We start from the raw sequence: 20,925 nt of genomic DNA, 5'->3' as shown, positions 1-20,925 counted from the left end.
TGCGGTGGTTTCTTGGGAAATTCGGGATCAACCTACCCCTGGACCCAGCAATACCACTCTTGGGAATATACCCAAGAGATGCCCTATTATACAACGAAAGTATATGCTCAACTATGTTCATAGCAGCATTTTTTGTAATAGCCAGATCCTGGAAACAACCGAGATGCCCTTCAATGGAAGAATGGATGAAGAAAGTATGGAATATATACATATTAGAGTACTACTCAGCAGTAAAAAACAATGACTTCTTGAATTTTGCATGCAAATGGACAGAAATAGAAAACACTAACCTGAGTGAGGTAAGCCAGACCCAAAAAGAGGAACATGGGTTGTACTCACTCATATTTGGTTTCTAGCCATAAATAAAGGACATTGAGCCTATAATTCGTGATCCTAGAGAAGCTAAATAAGAAGGTGAACCCAAAGAAAAACATATAGACATCCTCCTGGATATTAACCTTTATCAGGCGATGAAAGGAGACAGAGACAGAGTCCCACATTGGAGCACCAGACTACAACCCCAAGGTCCAAACCAGGAGCAGAAGGAGAGAGAGCACGAGCAAGGAACTCAGGGCCATGAGGGGTGCACCCACATACTGAGACAATAGGGATGTTCTATTGGGAACTCACCAAGGCCAGCTGGACTGGGTCTCAAAAAGCATGGGATAATATCGGACTCACTGAACATAGTGGACAATGAGGACTGCTGAGAAGTCAAGAACAATGGCACTGGGTTTTGATCCTACTGCACATACTGGCTTTGTGGGAGCCTAGGCTGTTTGGATGTTCACCTTAATAGACCTGGAAGGAGGTGGGAGGTCCTTGGACTTCCCCCAGGGCAGGGAACCCTGACTGCTCTTAGGGTTGATGAGAGAGGGGGAGTTGATTGAGGGACGGGGAGGGATATGGGAGGCTGTGGTGGGGAAGAGACAGAAATCTTTAATAAATAAATAAATTTAAAAAAAAAAAGAAAAAAAGAAAAAAAATGTTACAGTCTCTACAAAATCACCTTTTAAGTGCTTGCTGTTGGCTGGGAGGCGCCATGTTAGAAGGCTGTAGAGTCTTTAATAAGTTGGGTGTTGCTGGTAGAAGTAGTCCACTAAAGTTGGGCCTTAGAAGGGTATAGACATCTTTGCCTTACTCTTGCTGCTTCCTGGCCCACTACAATGTAAACAGCCAGCATGTTACTCTCCCACTGCCACATATACCATACCCTCTACCATGCCATTCCTTCTATAATGCCATCCCTTTCATAATGTATTGGAATCTTTTTGATACTGTGAGACCAAAGAAGCCCTTTATCTCTTAAGTTATATCTGTCTGATATTTTGGTTACAGCTATTACAGAGTAACTAATACAGATGGTTTGTTATGTGTCGAGAATCACCAGAAAATATATTCATGATCAATGTATTCACTGATAAGATTTTTTTAAAAATATATTTTCATTTTAGTGCTTAGGGAATCCTGGTGAAGAGGGACCAGGTAACATTTTTCAAAATTCATTAACTAGGGTTCTCCCAAACAATTCTTACTCATACACTTTACATACATTCAAAAATGTGTAGGGGCCACACACAATTACACATACACACAGATGCAGACCTACAGACACACAGACACACATAGAAACACACACACACACACATACTCACAGACACTTGAACTGGTGATAATGGAAATTTGACAGGCCCATCTGACACCTGCAAACTGTCGAATAAAGAAGGTATACGGTATGGCTTAAATCTTCCTCTAAAGGCCTAGTAACTGGAGGATAGCAGTGGCTTAAAAACTCCAGATGTCCAAGAGTAGAACTTTGAATGACAAAAGTATAATGGAACTATTTCTCAGCTAGTCATTTATTCCAAAGTAGGTATTGAGAGTCACTAGGAGGTGCCGGGCACAAGATTAGGTAGTTAGCAAACAGTTGACTTGGGTTCTGAATGCTTTGGTGATTATAGGCCAGGGCAAGAGACAGGCTTTAATCAAATAATCCATCACATACACAAAGCCTAACAACAGGGTGCATCAAATGAAGGAAATTATTGCATTGATCTGAGAGCAAGGAGCACATTGATTGTTATCAAGAAAACTTATGAAATGGCAGTTGAGTTAAAAGTTGAAGGACAGGCAATTGCATTTAGCTGTACTTAGGTTTTCTTTTTGCATATTATATAGGTTTTTCATTAATTCACTTTCTTTGACTACATCATCTATTTCTCTCATCCAGAAAAATGTACTTTCTATTTCACTGAAATAACTCCTCAGAGTTGTAGTTAGGCTGAGCCTTCTGCAAATGACTTACAGGCATAAAATGGACATAAGGTAATTTAGCTCAGGTCTCCATTTTTGCAGTTGGTTTTCAATGCTGCTTTTATTTCATTCACCTGTAGGGTTTAGTGAGGGTGCTGTGTCAGGGGCACAAAGGGGTTCTAATGAGTGTGAAGCCTGTGAGCCTGGACTCTCATCTGTGGTAGAAGACTCAGCAGGTGTTGGCAGAAGCTGCTTGTTCATTTTTCAGGCTGTCCAGATCTAAAATAATCACACAGAAACTATATTATTTGCAATACTATTTGGCAAATAGCTGAAGTGTATTTTTTTTTTTTTTTATTTTTTATTTTTTTATTCTTTTTTAATTAAAATTTCCACCTGCTCCCCGTTTCCCATTTCCCTCCCCTCCTCCCAAATATTGCCCCCTCCCCCCACTCCCCTCCCCCTATCCCCACTCCTCTTCTCCTCCCCCCAGTCCATTCCCCCTCCCTCTCGATACTGAAGAGCAGTCCAAATTCTCTGCCCTGCGGGAAGACGAAGGTCTTCTATCTACGTCCAGGAAGGTGAGCTTCTAAACAGGCTAAGCTCCCACAAAGCCAGTTCATGTATTAGGATTGAAACCTAGTGCCATTGTCCTTGGCTTCTCATCAGTCTTCGTTGACCGCCATGCTCAGAGAGTCCGGAATCAACCCATGCTTATTCAGTCCCAGACCAGCTGGCCTTGGTGGGCTCCTAATAAATCAGTTCCACTGTCACAGTGGGTGGGTGCATCCCTCGTGGTCCTGATTTTTTGCTCTTGTTCTCCCTCCTTCTGCTCCTCATTTGGACCTTAAGAGCTCAGACCGTTGCTCCAAATTGAGACTCTGTCTCTACCTTGATCCATCGCCAGATGAAGGTTCTAAGGTGATATGCAAGATATTCATCAGTATAGGATAGGGTCATTTCAGGTTCCCTCTCCTTAGTTGCCCAAGGTACCAGCTGGGGACATATTCCTGGACACCTGCGAACCCCTCTAGAGTCAAGTCTCTTGCCAACCCTAAGATGGCTCCCTTAGATAGGATATATACTTCGCTGCTCCCGTATCCATCCTTCCTATATCCCAACCATCCCAATCCCCCGAGCTCCTCCCATCCTCCCCTTCTCATATTTCTCATCCCATTTCCCCTTTGCCCCATGCCACCTCACCCGCAAGTTCCCATTTTTTGCCCTGCAATCTTGTCTACTTCCCCCTCTCCATGCGGATGACTATATGATTTTCTTTGGGTTCACTTTCTTATTTAACTTCTATAGGATCGCACATTATATGCTTAATGTCTTTTACTTATGGCTAGAAACCGATTATGAGTGAGTACATCCCATGTTCCTCTTTTTGGGTCTGGGATACCTCGCTCAGGATAGTGTTTTCTATTTCCATCCATTTGCACGCAAAATTCGAGAAGTCATTGTTTTTTACTGCTGAGTAGTACTCTAATATGTATATATTCCACACTTTCTTCATCCATTCCTCCATTGAAGGGCATCTAGGTTGTTTCCAGGTTTTGGCTATTACAAACAATGCTGCTATGAACATAGTTGAACAGATACTTTTGTCATTTGATGTGGCATCTCTTGGGTATATTCCCAATAGTGGTATTACTGGATCTTGGGGTAGGTTGATCCCTAATTTCCTGAGAAATCGCCACACTGATTTCCAAAGTGGTTGCACAAGTTTGCATTCCCACCAGCAATGAATGAGTGTGCCTCTTTCTCCACAACCTCTCCAGCAAAGGCTATCATTGGTGTTTTTGATTTTAGCCATTCTGACAGGTGTAAGATGGTATCTCAAAGTTGTTTTAATTTGCATTTCCCTTATCGCTAAGGAGGTTGAGCATGACCTTAGGTGTCTTTTGGCCATTTGAATTTCTTCTGTTGAGAATTCTCTGTTCAGATCAGTGCCCCATTTTTTTATTGGGTTCATTAGCATTTTAAAGTTTAGTTTCTTGAGTTCTTTATATATTTTGGTGATCAGACCTTTGTCTGTTGCAGGGTTGGTGAAGATCTTCTCCCAGTCAGTGGGTTGCCTTTTTGTCTTAGTGACAGTGTCCTTTGCTTTACAGAAGCTACTCAGTTTCAGGAGGTCCCATTTATTCAATGTTGCCCTTAATGTCTGTGCTGCTGGGGATAAACGTAGGAAGTGATCTCCTGTACCCATATGTTGTAGAGTACTTCCAACTTTTTCTTCTATCAGGTTCAGTGTGTTCAGACTAATATTGAGGTCTTTAATCCATTTGGACTTGAGTTTTGTGCATGGTGATAGATATGGATCTATTTTCATTCTTCTACACGTTGACAACCAGTTCTGCCAGCACCATTTGTTGAAGATGCTCTCTTTTTTCCATTGAATACTTTTAGCTCCTTTATCAAAAATTAGGTGTTCATAAGTTTGTGGGTTAAAATCAGGGTCTTCTACTCGGTTCCATTGATCGACTTCTCTGTTTTTATGCCAATACCAAGCTGTTTTCAATACTGAGGCTCTGTAATAGAGTTTGAGGTCAGGGATGGTAATGCCTCCAGACGATCCTTTATTATATAAGATTGTTTTGGCTATCCTGGGTTTTTTGTTTCTCCATATAAAGTTGATTATTGTCCTCTCAAGATCTGTGAAGAATTTTGATGGGATTTTAATGGGGATTGCATTGAATCTATAAATTGCCCTTGGTAGAATTGCCATTTTTACTATGTTGATCCTCCCTATCCAAGAGCAAGGGAGATCCTTCCATTTTCTGGTATCCTCCTCAATTTCTTTCTTCATTGACTTAAAGTTCTTGTCAAATAGATCCTTTACTTCCTTGGTTAGGGTTACCCCAAGATATTTTATGCTATTTGTGGCTATCGTGAAGGGTGATGCTTCTCTGATTTCCATCTCTGCTTCCTTATCCTTTGTGTATAGGAGGGCAACTGATTTTTTGGAATTGATCTTGTATCCTGCAACGCTACTAAAGGTGTTTATCAGCTGAAGGAGTTCTTTGCTGGAGTTTTTGGGGTCGCTTATGTACACTATCATATCGTCTGCAAATAATGAAAGTTTAACTTCTTCCTTTCCGATTTGAATCCCTTTGATCCCCTTATGTTGTCTTATTGCTATTGCTAGAATTTCAAGCACTATATTAAAGAGGTATGGAGAGAGTGGACAACCTTGTCGTGTTCCTGATTTTAGTGGAATAGCTTTGAGTTTCTCTCCATTTAATTTGATGTTAGCTGACGGCTTGCTATAAATAGCTTTTATTATATTTAGGAACGACCCTTGTATTCCTAATCTCTCTAAGACCTTTATCATAAAGGGATGTTGAATTTTGTCAAATGCTTTTTCCGCATCTAATGAAATGATCATATGGTTTTTTTCTTTCAGATTATTTATATGATGGATTACATTGATAGATTTTCGTATGTTGAACCAGCCCTGCATCTCTGGGATGAAGCCTACTTGATCATAATGGATAATTTTTCTAATGTGTTCTTGGATTCGGTTTGCCAGTATTTTATTGAGTATTTTTGCGTCGATGTTCATGAGTGAGATTGGCCTGTAGTTCTCTTTCTTGGTTGTGTCTTTGTGTGGTTTTGGTATCAGAGTAACTTCAGCTTCATAAAAGGAATTTGGCAATGACTTCTCTGTTTCAATATTGTGAAATACATTAAGGAGTATAGGTATTAGGTCTTCTTGGAAGTTCTGGTAGAATTCTGCATTAAAGCCGTCTGGACCTGGGCTTTTTTTGGTGGGAAGGTTTTTTATAACAACTTCTAATTCTTCGCGACTAACGGGTCTATTTAGATTGTTCACCTGGTCCTGGTTTAACTTTGGTATATGGTACTTATCTAAAAAAGTGTCCATTTCTTTTACATTTTCCAATTTTGTGGCATACAGGTTTTTGTAGTAAGATCTAATGATTCTCTGAATTTCGTCTGTGTCTGTGGTTATGTCTCCCTTTTCGTTTCTGATTTTGTTAATTTGCGTATTCTCTCTCCGCCGTTTGATTAGTTTGGATAGGGGTTTATCAATCTTATTGATTTTCTCCAAGAACCAGCTTTTTGTTTCATTGATTCTTTGGATTGTTTTCTGTGTTTCTATTTTGTTGATTTCAGCCCTCAATTTGATTATTTCCAGTCTTCTACTTCTCCTAGGTGAGTCTGCTTCTTTTCTTTCTAAAGCTTTAAGGTGGGCTATTAGGTCTCCAATGTGTGCTTTCTCCGTTTTCTTTATGTGGGCACTTAATGCTATGAACTTTCCTCTTAGCACTGCTTTCATAGTGTCCCATAGGTTTGAGTATGATGAGTCTTCGTTTTCATTGAATTCAAGAAAGACTTTAATTTCTTTCTTTATTTCTTCCTTGATCCAGGTGTGGTTCAGTAGTTGACTGTCCAATTTCCATGAGTTCATAGGCTTTCTGGGGATAGCATTGTTGTTGAATTCTAACTTTAATCCATGGTGATCTGATAAGACACAGGTGGTTACCGATATTTTTTTGTAACTGTGTAAGTTTGCTTTGTTACCGAGTATGTGGTCTATTTTCGAGAAGGTTCCATGAGCTGCAGAGAAGAAGGTATATTCTTTCTTATTTGAGTGGAATGTTCTATAGATGTCTGTTAAGTCCATTTGATTCATTACCTCCCTTAATCCTCTTATTTCTCTGTTAGGTTTCTGTCTGATTGACCTGTCCATTGGTGAGAGAGGAGTGTTGAAATCTCCTACTATTAGTGTGTGTGGTTTGATGACTGCCTTGAGTTTTAGTAACGTTTCTTTTACATAAGTGGGTGCTTTTATATTAGGGGCATAGATATTCAGGATTGAGACTTCATCCTGGTGAATTGTTCCTGTTATGAGTAAAAAATGTCCATCTCCATCTCTTTTGATTGATTTTAGTTTGAAGTCAACTTTCTTAGAAATTAGTATGGCCACACCTGCTTGTTTCTTAGGTCCGTTTGCTTGATAAACCTTTTCCCAGCCCTTTACTCTGAGTAGATGTCTGTCTTTGTGGTTGAGGTGTGTTTCTTGTAAGCAGCAGAATGTTGGATCCTGTTTTCGTATCCAATCTCTTAGCCTGTGCCTCTTTATAGGTGAGTTGAGTCCATTGATATTAAGTGATATTAATGACCAGTGGTTGTTAACTCCAGTCATTTTTCCTTTCTTTCCTTCTTTCCTTTGGTAGTAGAGTTTGTGTGTTTCCCTTCTTCAAGTTGTGCTGGTGAAGGGTCATTAGATGTCTGAGTTATTGTGGGCATTGTTGGACTCCTTGGTTTGTGATTTTCCTTCAATTACTTTCTGAAGGGCTGGATTTGTGGCTACGTATTGTTTAAATTTGTTTTTATCCTGGAAAATTTTGTTTTCTCCATTTATAGTGAACGAAAGCTTGGCTGGGTATAGAAGTCTGGGCTTGCATCCATGGTCTCGTAGTTTCTGCAGTATATCTATCCAGGACCTTCTGGCTTTCATGGTTTCCATAGAGAAATCAGGTGTAAGTCTGATAGGTTTACCTTTATAGGTAACTTGACCTTTTTCCTTTGCAGCTCTTAATATTCTTTCTTTATTCTGTATGTTTTGTGTTTTGATTATTATATGACGAGGAGATGTTTTTTTTTGATCCAGTCGATTTGGTGTTCTGTATGCTTCTTGGACCTTCAAAGGAATATCTTTCTTAAGGTTGGGAAAGTTTTCTTCTATAATTTTATTAAATATATTTTCTGGACCATTGAGCTGTAGATCTTCTCCTTCTTCTATCCCTATTATTCTTAGGTTTGGTCTTTTTATTGTGTCCCAGATTTCCTGAATGTTTTGTGATGAGAATTTGTTGGTTATGCTGTTTTCTTTGATGAGAGTGTTTATTTTCTCTATGGTATCTTCAGTGTCTGAGATTCTTTCTTCTATCTCTTGTAATCTGTTGGTGGTACTTGTCTCTGTAGTTCCTGTTCGTTTATTCAAATTTTCCATCTCCATCCTTCCCTCGGTTTGTGTTTTCTTTATTACTTCCACTTCATTCTTCAAGTCTTGAACCGTTTCCCTTACCTGTTTGATTACTTTTTCTTGTTTCTCTTGGTTTTCTTGGGTATCTTTGAGAGATTTATTCATTTCCTCTACCTTTTTGTTTGTAATCTCTAATTGGTTGTGGCAGTTTTTCACCTCCTGTTTAAGGTCCTCTATTATTTTCATAAAATTCACTTTTGAGTCGAATTCTTCTAATTCTTCTGGATTAGGGTGTACACTTCTCATTTCGGGATTCCTGGATCCTGGTGATGTCACGTTGCCTTTCAAGTTGTTGGGGGAATTCTTGCATTGGCGCCTGCCCATCTTTTCCTTCAAATGGAGCCAGGAGAGGCCTGATGTCTTGGACCAGTCTTTGCTGTGACTAACTCTCTAGGTGTATCTCCTCAGTGTAGGGGCAGGAACCGTTCTCTTCCAGGTGAACTCCTCAACACCAAAACATGGATGCGTGGTATTCCAATGACCCGCGTAAAGAAGGCCGAATGCAAGGGGTCGGGCGGGGTCAAGTAGAACACAGGCGACACTGCAGTACAAGCTGGAGGTGCCTGCGCTCCCTTTCGGGGGTTGCTGAGGCCTGCCCGCTAGGCAGGCACTCACTGCTCTGGTTGGGTATCCTTAGTGTAGGGGCGTTTGTGCTCTCTACCGGGACCGTCTGCCCCAGGATAGCACACACTCACCCGCCCGATGAAACTTCTCGGCACCTACACAGGAACTCCTGGATGCCCCAATGAGCCAGGGACAAAGGGAAGTAGGGCGCAGGCAGAGCAGGTCCAGGAGATCACAGCAGAGACTGCAGCCCCAGCAGCGGGGGCCCGCTTTCCCTGGCGGGGACCTTGAGGCCTGCCCTCTAGTCAGGCCCTCACTACTCTGGGTTGGTAGCCTCAGTGAAAGGGCAGGAAACTGTTCCACAGTAAAGGACCTTGCAGACAAGGCAGGCTTGGGGGTGGGGGTGGGGGCGGGTGTGTCCTGAAGTGTATTTTTAACTAGCTCTTATATCCTAAACTAACCCCTCTCCATTAGTCTGTGTATCGCCATGAGGTTGTGGTGTACCAGCAAAGTTCTAGTAGGCTCCTGTGGGGGTATCTGACTCCTGCAGCAGCTACATGGCTTCTCACTGACTCTGCCTACTTCCCCCAGCATTCAGTTTAGTTTTCCTGCCTAGCTCTATTCTGCCCTAATACAGGCCAAAACAGCTTCTTTACTTATTAACCAAGAAAAGCAACAAAATATGGAAGGACTTCCCACACCATTTCTCCTTTTCTGTTCAAATGAAAAGGAAAGTTTTAACTTTAACATAGTAAAATTACATATAACAAAATAGGTATCAAGCAAAAGTTACAGTTACAATATTGATATCTACTTTATCTTTTATCACAACTAAGGAAAACTGTAATTATAACTATCATTCTTAACTCCATCAAACACTGCAGAAGGATATAAGTTACCTAAGTAAACAGCAAGTACATTGTAAGCAACTTCCTAAACTCTAGAATTATCAGAGACATCTTGCTGCCTGGACAGTCACCCAAAGTTCTTCTGTAACATTGGGCCATCCAGTCTTTAGCCTACAGGCTCATAGTATACAGCAGACCTTTCAGTGAATCAGGAAATTTGAAGATCTGTTCTGCCTTGCAATGGCAAAGTCCATCAGTTGCTTTCTTCTGTGTCCTGCAGAATGTCTGGCAGATTCTTTCATGAAGTAGGAACCCTAAAAGATGGTCTCACCTTTAGGCAAGTTCAGCAGTCATTTCTCTGTGGGTCCTGCATGTCCATTTCACACAGCATAACACCAAACAGTCCAGGCAAGAGCAGTTTCTTGCCCAAATGGCTAGCAAACTCCATAAGGAGCCTCTTCGATGCCCTTTTTTCTCTCAAAGTAGATTGATGCTGCCAGGAGCAGATGCATCTCATTGTCATGAAAAGTCTTAAGTTCTTAAAACATTTTAAATGCCATATCACATAGGTCTTTGAAAGATTTGAAGAATACCTATCCATCTGAAATATATCTCTGCACATCTCAAAAACCTAACTAACATGACTACAAGTATGACTGTTATAGATGACTATCTATTAACTGTATTTTAAACTGTACATTACGTTTTTAAATTAGCTGCACAAACACAGTACTTTAATCAAGAGCATAAATATACATATAACAAAATTGACCTTAAATTTGTATCAATAGACCAAGATCTATACCAATGCAAAGTATTTATCTCTATAGTATATCCTCCTTTAAATGTAAACAAACATTTATAAACAATATTTGGGGAATATGGCATAGTTCTTTTCAAACCTCTTCCTGCTTTTTGTTGGGTGAAGTATTTTCTTATTGGAGGTCAACAGAGATCTTTTGATGGGTCTTGGTCCTTCAAACTACATAGTCTGGAAGGAATCCATAGCTTCTCCTCCTCTATGGAAACAAAAGCAGAACCTCTTTTCCAAAACAATATATCCTTAGATGCAAATTTTGAAGTCAAGGTCCCCTTAAAGTATTTATGTTGGTCTAGCTTAGCAGTCCCCAGAATCAAATGTCTCTCTGTAGTCAAAAAATTCAAAGAAAACACAATAATGTACATAATACAGACTCCTGTGTACTTTCTGTCTTATGTGGCTTATTATTCTGTACTCCTTTAATCTATCACTGTCTGTACTGTCTTTTTAAAGACTTCATTTTATTTTTTTTCTTCTCTCTCCCAAGCCCACATACATTTATCCAACACTGTGACCCATTTAGAGGTCTTTTTTAAAAAACATCTGAATCTGTCTTTATTGCATAGCTATTTTTTAAATTTTTTTATTTTTAATTAAATTAATTAATTAATTAATTAATTTATTACCAGGAGTGCTTTTAAAATTGTAAGCAGCTTGGTCACAGTGGCCCTCCACCTCTCTCAGGCTTTCAATATGGCAGAGGTATTTCACTGCCCGCTCTGGGACTGCTAGGTGGGAGTCGTCCTCACTACCTCAACTCTGATAGCACTATGCAAGCATAAATTAGATGCAGTTTCTCAGTTTGAGGTTCCTTCTTCGAAGCTGTCAAGTTGACAAAAGCCAACCAGTCTATTATGCAACCCAGGCTTACCTGGAACTCACAATCCTCTTGCTTCAGTCTCCCAAGTGCTGAGACTACAGCTGTGTGCCACCACACCCAGTTCTAAATTTATCTTGACTAATAATGGAAAGGATATGATAGAGAGGAGCATTAAAATGTCCTAAGATTATCTATTTTTTTCTTAAAAATTAAGTGTATATAAAAATAAGCATTTAACGAATTTGTATCAACAGTAGAGACTCTCTCAAGTCCAAAAGCAGAGGACCTGGTGAAACACAGAATGGGTGTGGGAGAAGATGGCCAGGAGAAGAAGAAGCAGTGGGGCAGAGCATAACTATCTCTCCAGAGTAGCCAAACACTGGCATTACAGTAGGGCTTCCAAGAGCAGATGTTCTATGATGAACAGTCACCTAAAACTACTTTTTGATAGATGGCTTTATTTGTTTTGGAAGACTTATCAGTTGTGATACCGTGTCTCTTAGATGCTTGCTGAAGAAGAGTCATTCATCTTTCTGTCAGAGACTTAGCTATCTAAGGCCTGGGCAGTGGTTAAGATAGCCAGGATAGCAGCAGATGTAATATATTGATATTGGAGACCAAGAGATGCTGTGAAAGGGCGTGTCTTCTGGAAGATGTACCGATCCATACCAGGGACAAGTAGAAAGCTCCATTTCTCTATAGTGCTGCGGGCTACATTAGAGCCATTTCTTTCCTCTGAAGTTAATCCATCATCCTGATCATTTTCTTGTCAGGGAAGAATAGTCATATCAGAGATTTGGGAAAGGATGCTTTAGATATGAAATGTGCCTGTGAGGCTGTAACCCATGGCGACATGTCTTGAGAAATGGTGCAAACACTTACAAAGTGGTGCTTTTCTTTAGATGAACTTGAAGAAAACTTAATGTTTTACACTTGGGCCAAACAAGAAAGTGTTTTTATTTTGTGATTCTGGAGATTGAACCCAGGGCTCTGTGTGCTTCATATAAATACTCTAACTTTGTGTAGAGTACAGACCAAACTTAATTTTAAACCTGTCTGATTAATTGGTGACAGCTCTGTAAACACAGGAAAGAGATGACCATCAGGTCCAGTCAAAAGTTAACTAGGATTCAGAGAAAATTCCTCATGTATATTGATATTTATGTTATGTTTATCTTATCTCAGGATATAATATACAGATTAAAAGAAAAAATAATTAAATGGAAAATCCTAAAAATTTCATGTGTTTACTTTTAGTGAGACAAGAGTTTTCATGCTTTAAATAATCAGCATGCTTGGTATACAACTATTTTGTAAATTTCATGCAAGGTTCATGATTCATCTGCCAAATTAATTTATTAGACAAAATTGACAGTCTAAATGAAATAAAATAATTTTTGGACTTGCAAAGAAAAAAGTTAACTAGGAGAAAATCTTGAATGAGAGCTTCACACTTGGAATTGAGACAACGACACTAACTCAGTCACACATCTGTGATTAAGTTAATATGAGTTGATATCAGGCCTGGGGAGGGTAGCTCAGTGGTACAATGTTTGCCTAGTATGTGGAAGGCCTTGGTCAGCATGGCTCTCCCCTCCTTAATCTAGCCTTTAGTTTTAAATATCAAGTGGGGTTCTCTACTTTTGGTAGTTTCAAAAGCTGGGTGAATGGAGTATCATAGATGTAGAGAAAGGAGATAAATTGATTTTTGTGTGGATCATCTTGGACCATTGCTAGATGATTGTTCATATGACCCAGACTTTGAGAAAACCTATAAGGTATCCACATTGTCAACAGCTTGGAGCTACTTCTTCATCCAGTCTGTTACACCTCTTCATTTTTGTGCTGACGGCTTTTACTTTGGGCTGCTTGGAGGATTTTTTTCTATACAGTGTAAAGCATACAGACTTTACACTGTATAAAAATACAGATAGTGTAACCCAGACACAGAAAGACAATTATCACATGTACTCACTCATAGGTGGTTTTTAAACATAAAGCAAAGAAAGCCAGCCTGCAAACCACAATCTCAGAGAACTTAGACAACAATGCGGACACTAAGAGAGACTTACATAGATCTAATCTACATGGAAAGTAGAAAGTAGAAAGTAGAAAAAGACAAGATCTTCCGAGTAAATTGGGAGCATGGGGACCTTGGGGGAGGGTTGAAGGGGGGAAAGGAGAGGCAGGGAGGGAAGCAGAGAAAAATGTATAGTTCAATAAATATCATTAAAAAATGTAAAATAAAATACAGATAGTGAATAGATAGAATGCCTCTTCCAAAGCAGAAAGAAAGATTGTTTGGTGGACAAGAAATCAGATGCAATAGGGTCTTAAATTAGTGAAATAACAAGGAAGAAAAAGAGGAAGTATTTACTCAGAGATACCCTCCATTGCTTCTCTATAAACTTGGTTCTCTAAGGAATCAAAATCTAAAAGCTAATCAATTTAGACAACATCTAAGGGCTTTGTTCCTCTCTGTTAAATTTAGATAATGAGACACTTGGGCTAGACATTGTTGGCATGGCAGAGCGAGGTCAGGGTTTGTATGGTTTTGCTGTGACTTACGGTCATCACTCTCATTCACAGTATCTTTCTGTAAGTAGCTTCCTTCATTGGTTAAACATTCCTCAGCATATCGACTCATTGGATATGGATATGTAGAAGTAGTAATGAGTTCACCTTGCCTCTTTATGGTGTTGATATATTTAGTCACTTCTTCACCATTATCCTAGTTGAAGTGTAGCATCTGTTTCTGGCCAGGACCTCATTTATACGCTATTGACGTGATAGTACAAAGGTGGAAGGCACTTCAGTTGTTATGTTAATGACGGAGCAAAGGGGACAGTGTAGCTACTGTCTAGTAAGGTGAATGAGGGCTGTTGGCAGAGTCTTTAGGGCTGGAGGAGGTGTAGAGGGAATGGAAGTAGCAAATATGATGGTCAGGATAGTGTCTGAGGTAAGGACAATTAAAATACAAGATTGGCGTTCAGGAGAGAAACTAGGAATAGATATATAACTGTATTTTTCTATGCAAAGAGAATTCTAAAGACCCTCATAATGATTAAAAATAACTAAGGAAGACTCTACAGAGGCTTTACTAAGTCAAAGCTCATGGAGTCCAGACATGAACAAACAAGGTTGCTACTCAAAGGCTTACAGTGCACTGAGTCTAAATGAAAGTAATTAAAATATTTACTGTGTTGCTCAAATCCTACAAAGCTGGCTAACACACAGTATACCTTCTCAATTTTCCTTCCACGTGTTATTTCCTTGCATCCTATAGCTTTTACCCTTTCTACCCATCTTTCTGTTCCTTATTCTGAAAAGGGAGGTCCAGACGAAAGTAGTGAGAAGCATCAGTTTTCTAGGTATATCCTAAATGTAGAACCAACAGAAAATGCTTACAGACACAGTGGGGTGTATGTGAGAAAGAAGACTGAGACCTATCAATGGATGAGAAATGAGGAATGGAAGGAGGAATATATAAATATCCCAGCCCTTCTGACTTTGGTGATCCCTGATAACTTCCTCTTGACCATATGCCTCTGTGTGTGTGTGTTGTGTGTGTGTGTGTTGTGTATGTGTGTTTGGGATATGTGTGGGTGGTGTATATGCACACATACACATAGTAGGCAATCAGGCAGGGGCACAATTGTAATTTGTAATGGATCCATTGAAAGACCAAAACTTCAAAGTATCATTAGCAGGTCTTGATTTAGAGTCAACACTTCCATCGACCTGTAGGCTATGAAGGTGATTTCTCTTAGTCATAGCAAACCCTTGAAAATTTCATTTATACATTTATGCTTTCTTGTGGTATCTGGTGCTCACAGTTCAGGGTTTAAAGCAGCCAGCATATATTTAATGCGTTTTTATTTCAGTTTTAAATGAGTGTTTGGTTCACCTGAACTGCTTTATAGAGGGACTCTCCAGGCGGCAGGAAGGAAGAGTGATGACCCCGGACTCCTTGGAGCTAGACTGCAGGACGATAGCAGTGCAGACTCTACAATGGTGAAGTGTGGAGTTGAGAGATTCCAGGCGTGACAGGATAGAATAATAAAGCTTGGTGAAGAAAAACCATTAACTTCAAGACAGCATAGCCACTATTCATCATCCCTAAAGCATGCCAAATTGTATAGTTTTATAGTAAATTCACCATGACTGTAGAAGTTACATATTCCTTAAACCTTTGTTCACAGATGTATTTAAGTGAAAAACCCAGGTCATCTTTGTTCTTAAATTAAACAGATTGCCCTGTACTACGGCTAGCTAAATACTTTGTATATATCTTTCATCGTTTTTAACCCCACAGTGACTCTTTTATTTTAGTTTTTTTTTTTTTAACTCTGACAACACCGAGGGAATAAAGTTTAAGAAACAATCATTACAGGACTGTAGAGATTGCACATTTGGTAAAGTTCTTGCCTTTCAAGGGTAAAGATTTGAGTTTGATCCCCCAAACTTATATTTAAAAAGCTGGTCACGGCTGGCAGTGCTCACTTCCAGTGCCAATTCTGAGCAGGTGGATTCCCAGGGCTTGCTGACCAGCTATCCCTGGACTTTTTATCGGCAAACTCTGGATCAATGAGAGAATTTGTCTCAAAAAACAATGAAGGTGGCTCGTGAGGAATACAGCACTTTAGGGTAACATAGCCACTGCGCTCGCACGTGCACACACACACACACACACACACACACACACACACCTGTCCCAATTTTTACCTCTCTGTGTGTGCACACATACATTCACACTAGTCAGTGTATAGAATGTTAAGTATATCTAATTACCCATAGCTTTTAATCTACTTGCTTTTCTGCCCTAATCTCCCCATTTCTACACTCCAACATGGAGATGAACATATGCATATGGACTCAGACATGTGTCTCTATTAAGATGTGTGTTATTTTCTGAGTATAGTGCTTAGTCCTGTTGCCTCTTGCTAGGAAGACTGCCTCAGGCACTCACAAACCTTTGTCCTATATATTCTACTTCAGAAAGGACTGGAGTGAATCTGTGTTCTCATTATAGAGACAGAGTTGATTGTTGCAAGGCATTAATTAGCACCTGAACATGTTCTAGTGAAAACACAGGAATCATAATTATTTTCTCACATGTTAAGAGAGTCTAGAAAGGGAATGCTCTGCTTGTCTTTCTGAGCTCCTATTGAATACAAAGCCAGTCTGTGTAATGTTAAGGTCAGATCTATATTTGGGTTATCTGAACTCAATGCCTTTACAGTAAGAATGAACTCACATCAGGAAATTTGGGCTGTATTGTCACAAAATGTCAGGAAGGAACTGTTTTCATGAAGGGGTAAGTTCCTGATTGTTACAGAGCCATCCTGGATTTTAATGCAACATTATAGCCACAAGGGTCAAGGGATCAACAAACATGGCTTTTGATGCTGCATGTTGGTTTGAGCAAAGGCTTATGTTTTACCCTTTTTCAAAGTGATGACTAAACAAAGAAATGGGTAAAGAGACTGGCTTGATCAGCAGGTGTGTCCTTCAGCCAAAGCGCAGCTCCACAAACAACCAATTTAAACCCAAATCAAATCCCAAACTAATCTAAACTCAGTCTCTTCTTTAAAACAAAGCAAAACAAAATCAATAAATGAAACCGTGCTGTTTCCTGAGGATAGGGCAGTATATTCTTAGTGTTTGAAAAGGTATATTAGAGAATTAAGTGCTGCTTCCAAAGCCTGTAAGGTGGAGACTGCTTGTTTATTTCCTGGCTCAGACCCAAATAATCACAAGAAACTATATTAATTATAACCCTGTTTAGCATATTCCTAGCTAGCTCTTACATCTTAAATTAACCCATTTCCATCAATCTGTGTATCACCACCAGGATGTGGCCTATTGATAAGGTTCCTAAGGTACCAGCATGTCTTTCTCCTTCAGCAACTGAATGACATATTTTTGACTTTGCCTACTTTCTCTCTATATCTCTGTTTGGATTTCCTGCCTGGCTAAGCCATTGGCTGAAACAGCTTTATTCATTAGCCAATAAAAGCAACACCTATACAGAAGGATTTTCCACATCAAAAGCTTCCTAGGTTAATAAAACCTAATAAAAACCTAATAAAAACTTGATTTGAATAAGCACATCTGCCACAGAAGGAGCTAGTTATGGCTTTATCGGAGACCTAGAAGGTACAGTTTGTAGACACATTTGCTGAATTAGTCATGCCACTTTGGGCACGACCTTGCTTTCAATGCATGTTTTTTTTTTCCTACTGAAAAATTAATTAGGAGAATGGAAAATCCTCCTGTGGGGATGGGTATTCAAGGCTTTTACAGAAGGGTGATTATATTTGGAAGCAGAATTCTGGAGTGCCAACTAATACAAAATCACGACATTTCCTAGAGTTCAAAGTTGGGGAATTTTAATTATTCATTGGGGATGACACAAAAAATTCAGTTAATTTCTGTTTGTATAGATGGAACATATCTGAAATTGCATTCTTGCAAGTCTTGGCTCTGCTATTGAGAAATACTCGTACAGTTCTCTGTAAGACCATACTTCAGTTGGAGAACCTCCCTTTCATAATACAGTGTCTGTGTAGCTCTCTTTCCATTTGCATACACAAATGCTAGGATGGAAGCTTTTAAACTTTATTATTCAATGCAGATTCCCACATTCTTCTAAGGCTGGGAGCTTGACCTGCCTTAGACCCCGGGTGGTTATAGGAGTCAATCACTTTAACAGTCTCCAAGGGCAATGAGGCGCATTGGGTAGCCTGATCTCTGAGACATTATTTCTTTTAGCATTAGTCAACCATCTGCCAGTCACTCAGCAGCTTCTACTACTTTGAGCTGACACAGTGGGAGCAGAGTCCACAAGTGATTTTGGAAATGTCAGTTCTAGAAGGTTTTTCTCCCAGTGTGACTGCATAGTTACTTGAGATTGCTTGATCTGTGTGGAGATCTCTGGTCCTGATTCCATGCGTGGTTCTAGGCAAAAGTGTAGGAATTTATGTTTTTCTTTCCTTTTTAAAAAAAATAGCAAAAGTATGATTATTCATTACTAGTAATTTATGGACACAACTCTATCATTTCTCAATGTCTTCTGAGTTATAATATGATGCTGACCATTGTATGGAAAAAAACAAAATCTTCCTCCCTTATTTAAAAAGCGTAAAAATTATATTTTTACCTAGTTAGCTAGCTTATGGTGTGTGTGTGTGTGTACATGTGTAAGTGTTTCACAGTGTCTAGAACCTGTGTAGGTCAGAGCACAACTTATTAAAGTAATTTCTCTTACCCAGTGAGCCATATCACCTACCTGAGAAATCTTCTTGCCAGACAATGTGTGTGTACCCTTCCTTTCCTTTCATTGAGGTTTTGGTATTACAGAATAGCAATCTGCTGAATGGTATTCTTTATCCTTTGCTCTTTCAAAGTTCATGGCCCATTGCCTTCTCCATGTTCCTTAAAGCACTTGGGATACATCTCTTCTAACACAGATTTAAGAACATACTTCTTCCAATGAATTGATGAGTTTCTTCTGGAGTCAAAGTCATACTTGAAAAATCAAAGTCTCCTCTGACTTCGGCTGCTGGGAAGCCCAAGGCAAAGCTCTGAGTTCAGGTGTGGTAGCATACATCTATGCTAGTAAGGATGTAATTTCCATTTTCCAGTCTTTATATATCGATATTTTTATTTTATTTAGTAGCAATGCATTTATGGTTTTACTGTCAGCTAGTGAAAATCTTGCACTGAAGTAGTGGAATGGACAGGTGAAAACAATAAGTCTCAAAAATCATACTTAGGTACTGTCCTGTATCTCTGGGCAAAATAGTGTTTTTCTTGTTGTTTTAGTACATTTAAGTCTATATTATATAATATGATGTGATATAATATAATATGATCATGATTGTGTCTCCCTCCCTGCTTTTCCCTTCTTTACTCTCCTTTTTCCCTCTCTCTTCCCCCACTTCCTTCCAAGACTGGGTTTTAATTTGTAGCCCAAGCTAATCTTTTTTATTTTTTTAAACAAATACAAAATACATGTTTATTACTTGATGAGTAGATAAGAAAATATACGTTTGTGCAATGAAAATTAATCAATCATAAAGAGCATGGAACTCTGTCATTTATGCCAGCATGGAGGGAATTATTTATAGTTAAGTGAGATGAGACAAACACAGAAAGACTAGTACCACATGATCTAATCAATAGGTGGAATCTACAAAAGTTGATCTTATAGGCGAGACTAGAATGGTGGCTACCAGAGGCTGGAAGTGTAAGGTAAGGGGAAGAACATGGAAGAATTGAGCAGGAGTTACCAAATCATGTGGAGGGGAGGTCATTTATGAAAGATTACACAATGGAGCCATTTACCAGTAGGGAATTTTTACAAACTTGCTTCAGAAATCCTGCCCTGCTAGCCTTGGAATGTAGCCATGTGACAACACAAGATTGAGGTCCCATAGCACATGACTGAAAACTGTGACAAGATCCTTGAACTCAAGCATAAACCCCCATGGCTGGCTTTGTCTGCCTCTCTCTCTCTGACTCTGTCTTGGTTTGCTTTCAAACTGTGATAAAATCATTTCTGAGGTCTCTGTGACTACCATGGAAGGCAGAATAATGGTCTACAAGAGACAAGAAGGTAGTTTGACTCAACACAACTAGGTAGCTGGTGTTGATTTAAACTTCAGGAATCTGACACTGAAGAGTTGCCTTTAAGTACAGCACAATTGTGTGAAAACTTTTCTGGAGATAATTATCTGAACCTGTGTGCACACTAAAGCATGCCTAAATCTCCTTGAGGAGCAAAGTAGCTAAAGAAGACTCAGATGTGACTACATTGAAAGTCTTTGTAAAGTACATGTGACACATTTCATAAAGATGTGTTCTATAGACTGACTGAGAAAAACTCGGAGAGGATTCGGTGTGGTCTTGGTTGCACACATAGCTCAAAGGTCTTGAGTCTACAAATCATGTCTGTTAGTAGCCTTGTGGGCAACTTTAAAAGGCCATGCACCCCTTCCTTTCAAAGAACAACCCTGTTTGTTTAACATTTCAGCTTCCCTAGTGCTTCTCTGTGAGCACACAGATCTCTAGGCTTCCTGAAGACCATGACCAAAGGCGACTTAGGGGAGGAAAGGGTTTATACCATGTAATAACTTCCGGTCATAACCCATCACTAAGGGAAGTAATGACTGGACGTCAAGACAGAAACTTGAGATGGGAATTGAAACAGAGACTATGGAGGACTTCTGCTTATTAGTTTTCTTAAACGCCCAGGACCACCTGCTAGGGGGTGGTACCACCCACAATAGATTTGGCCCTCCCTCATCCGTCACCAACCATCAGTAAGAAAAATGCCACCACAGGCTTGCTTATGAACCATCCGATGGAAGCGTTTTCTCAGTTGAGTTTCTTCTTTCCTGGTAATTCCAGTTTGTATAAACCAGACATAAAAACTAACCAGGGCATCACTACTGGGTACCTTGCATTCCCCTCTTGCCTTAGACATTACCTCTCCTCTCCCACCATCTATTAGCTTACCTAAATGCAAAGACTTTCAGAATAAAGAATGAGTGAGATAATGTAATAAAGCGTAGTGTCTCCCAGTTTTGTCAAGTCATAGGAT

Source organism: Chionomys nivalis, chromosome 13 (genome assembly GCF_950005125.1).
Source record: "Chionomys nivalis chromosome 13, mChiNiv1.1, whole genome shotgun sequence".
In the NCBI taxonomy this organism is placed as follows: Eukaryota; Metazoa; Chordata; class Mammalia; order Rodentia; family Cricetidae; genus Chionomys; species Chionomys nivalis.
Note: the sequence above shows the minus strand (reverse complement) of the source record.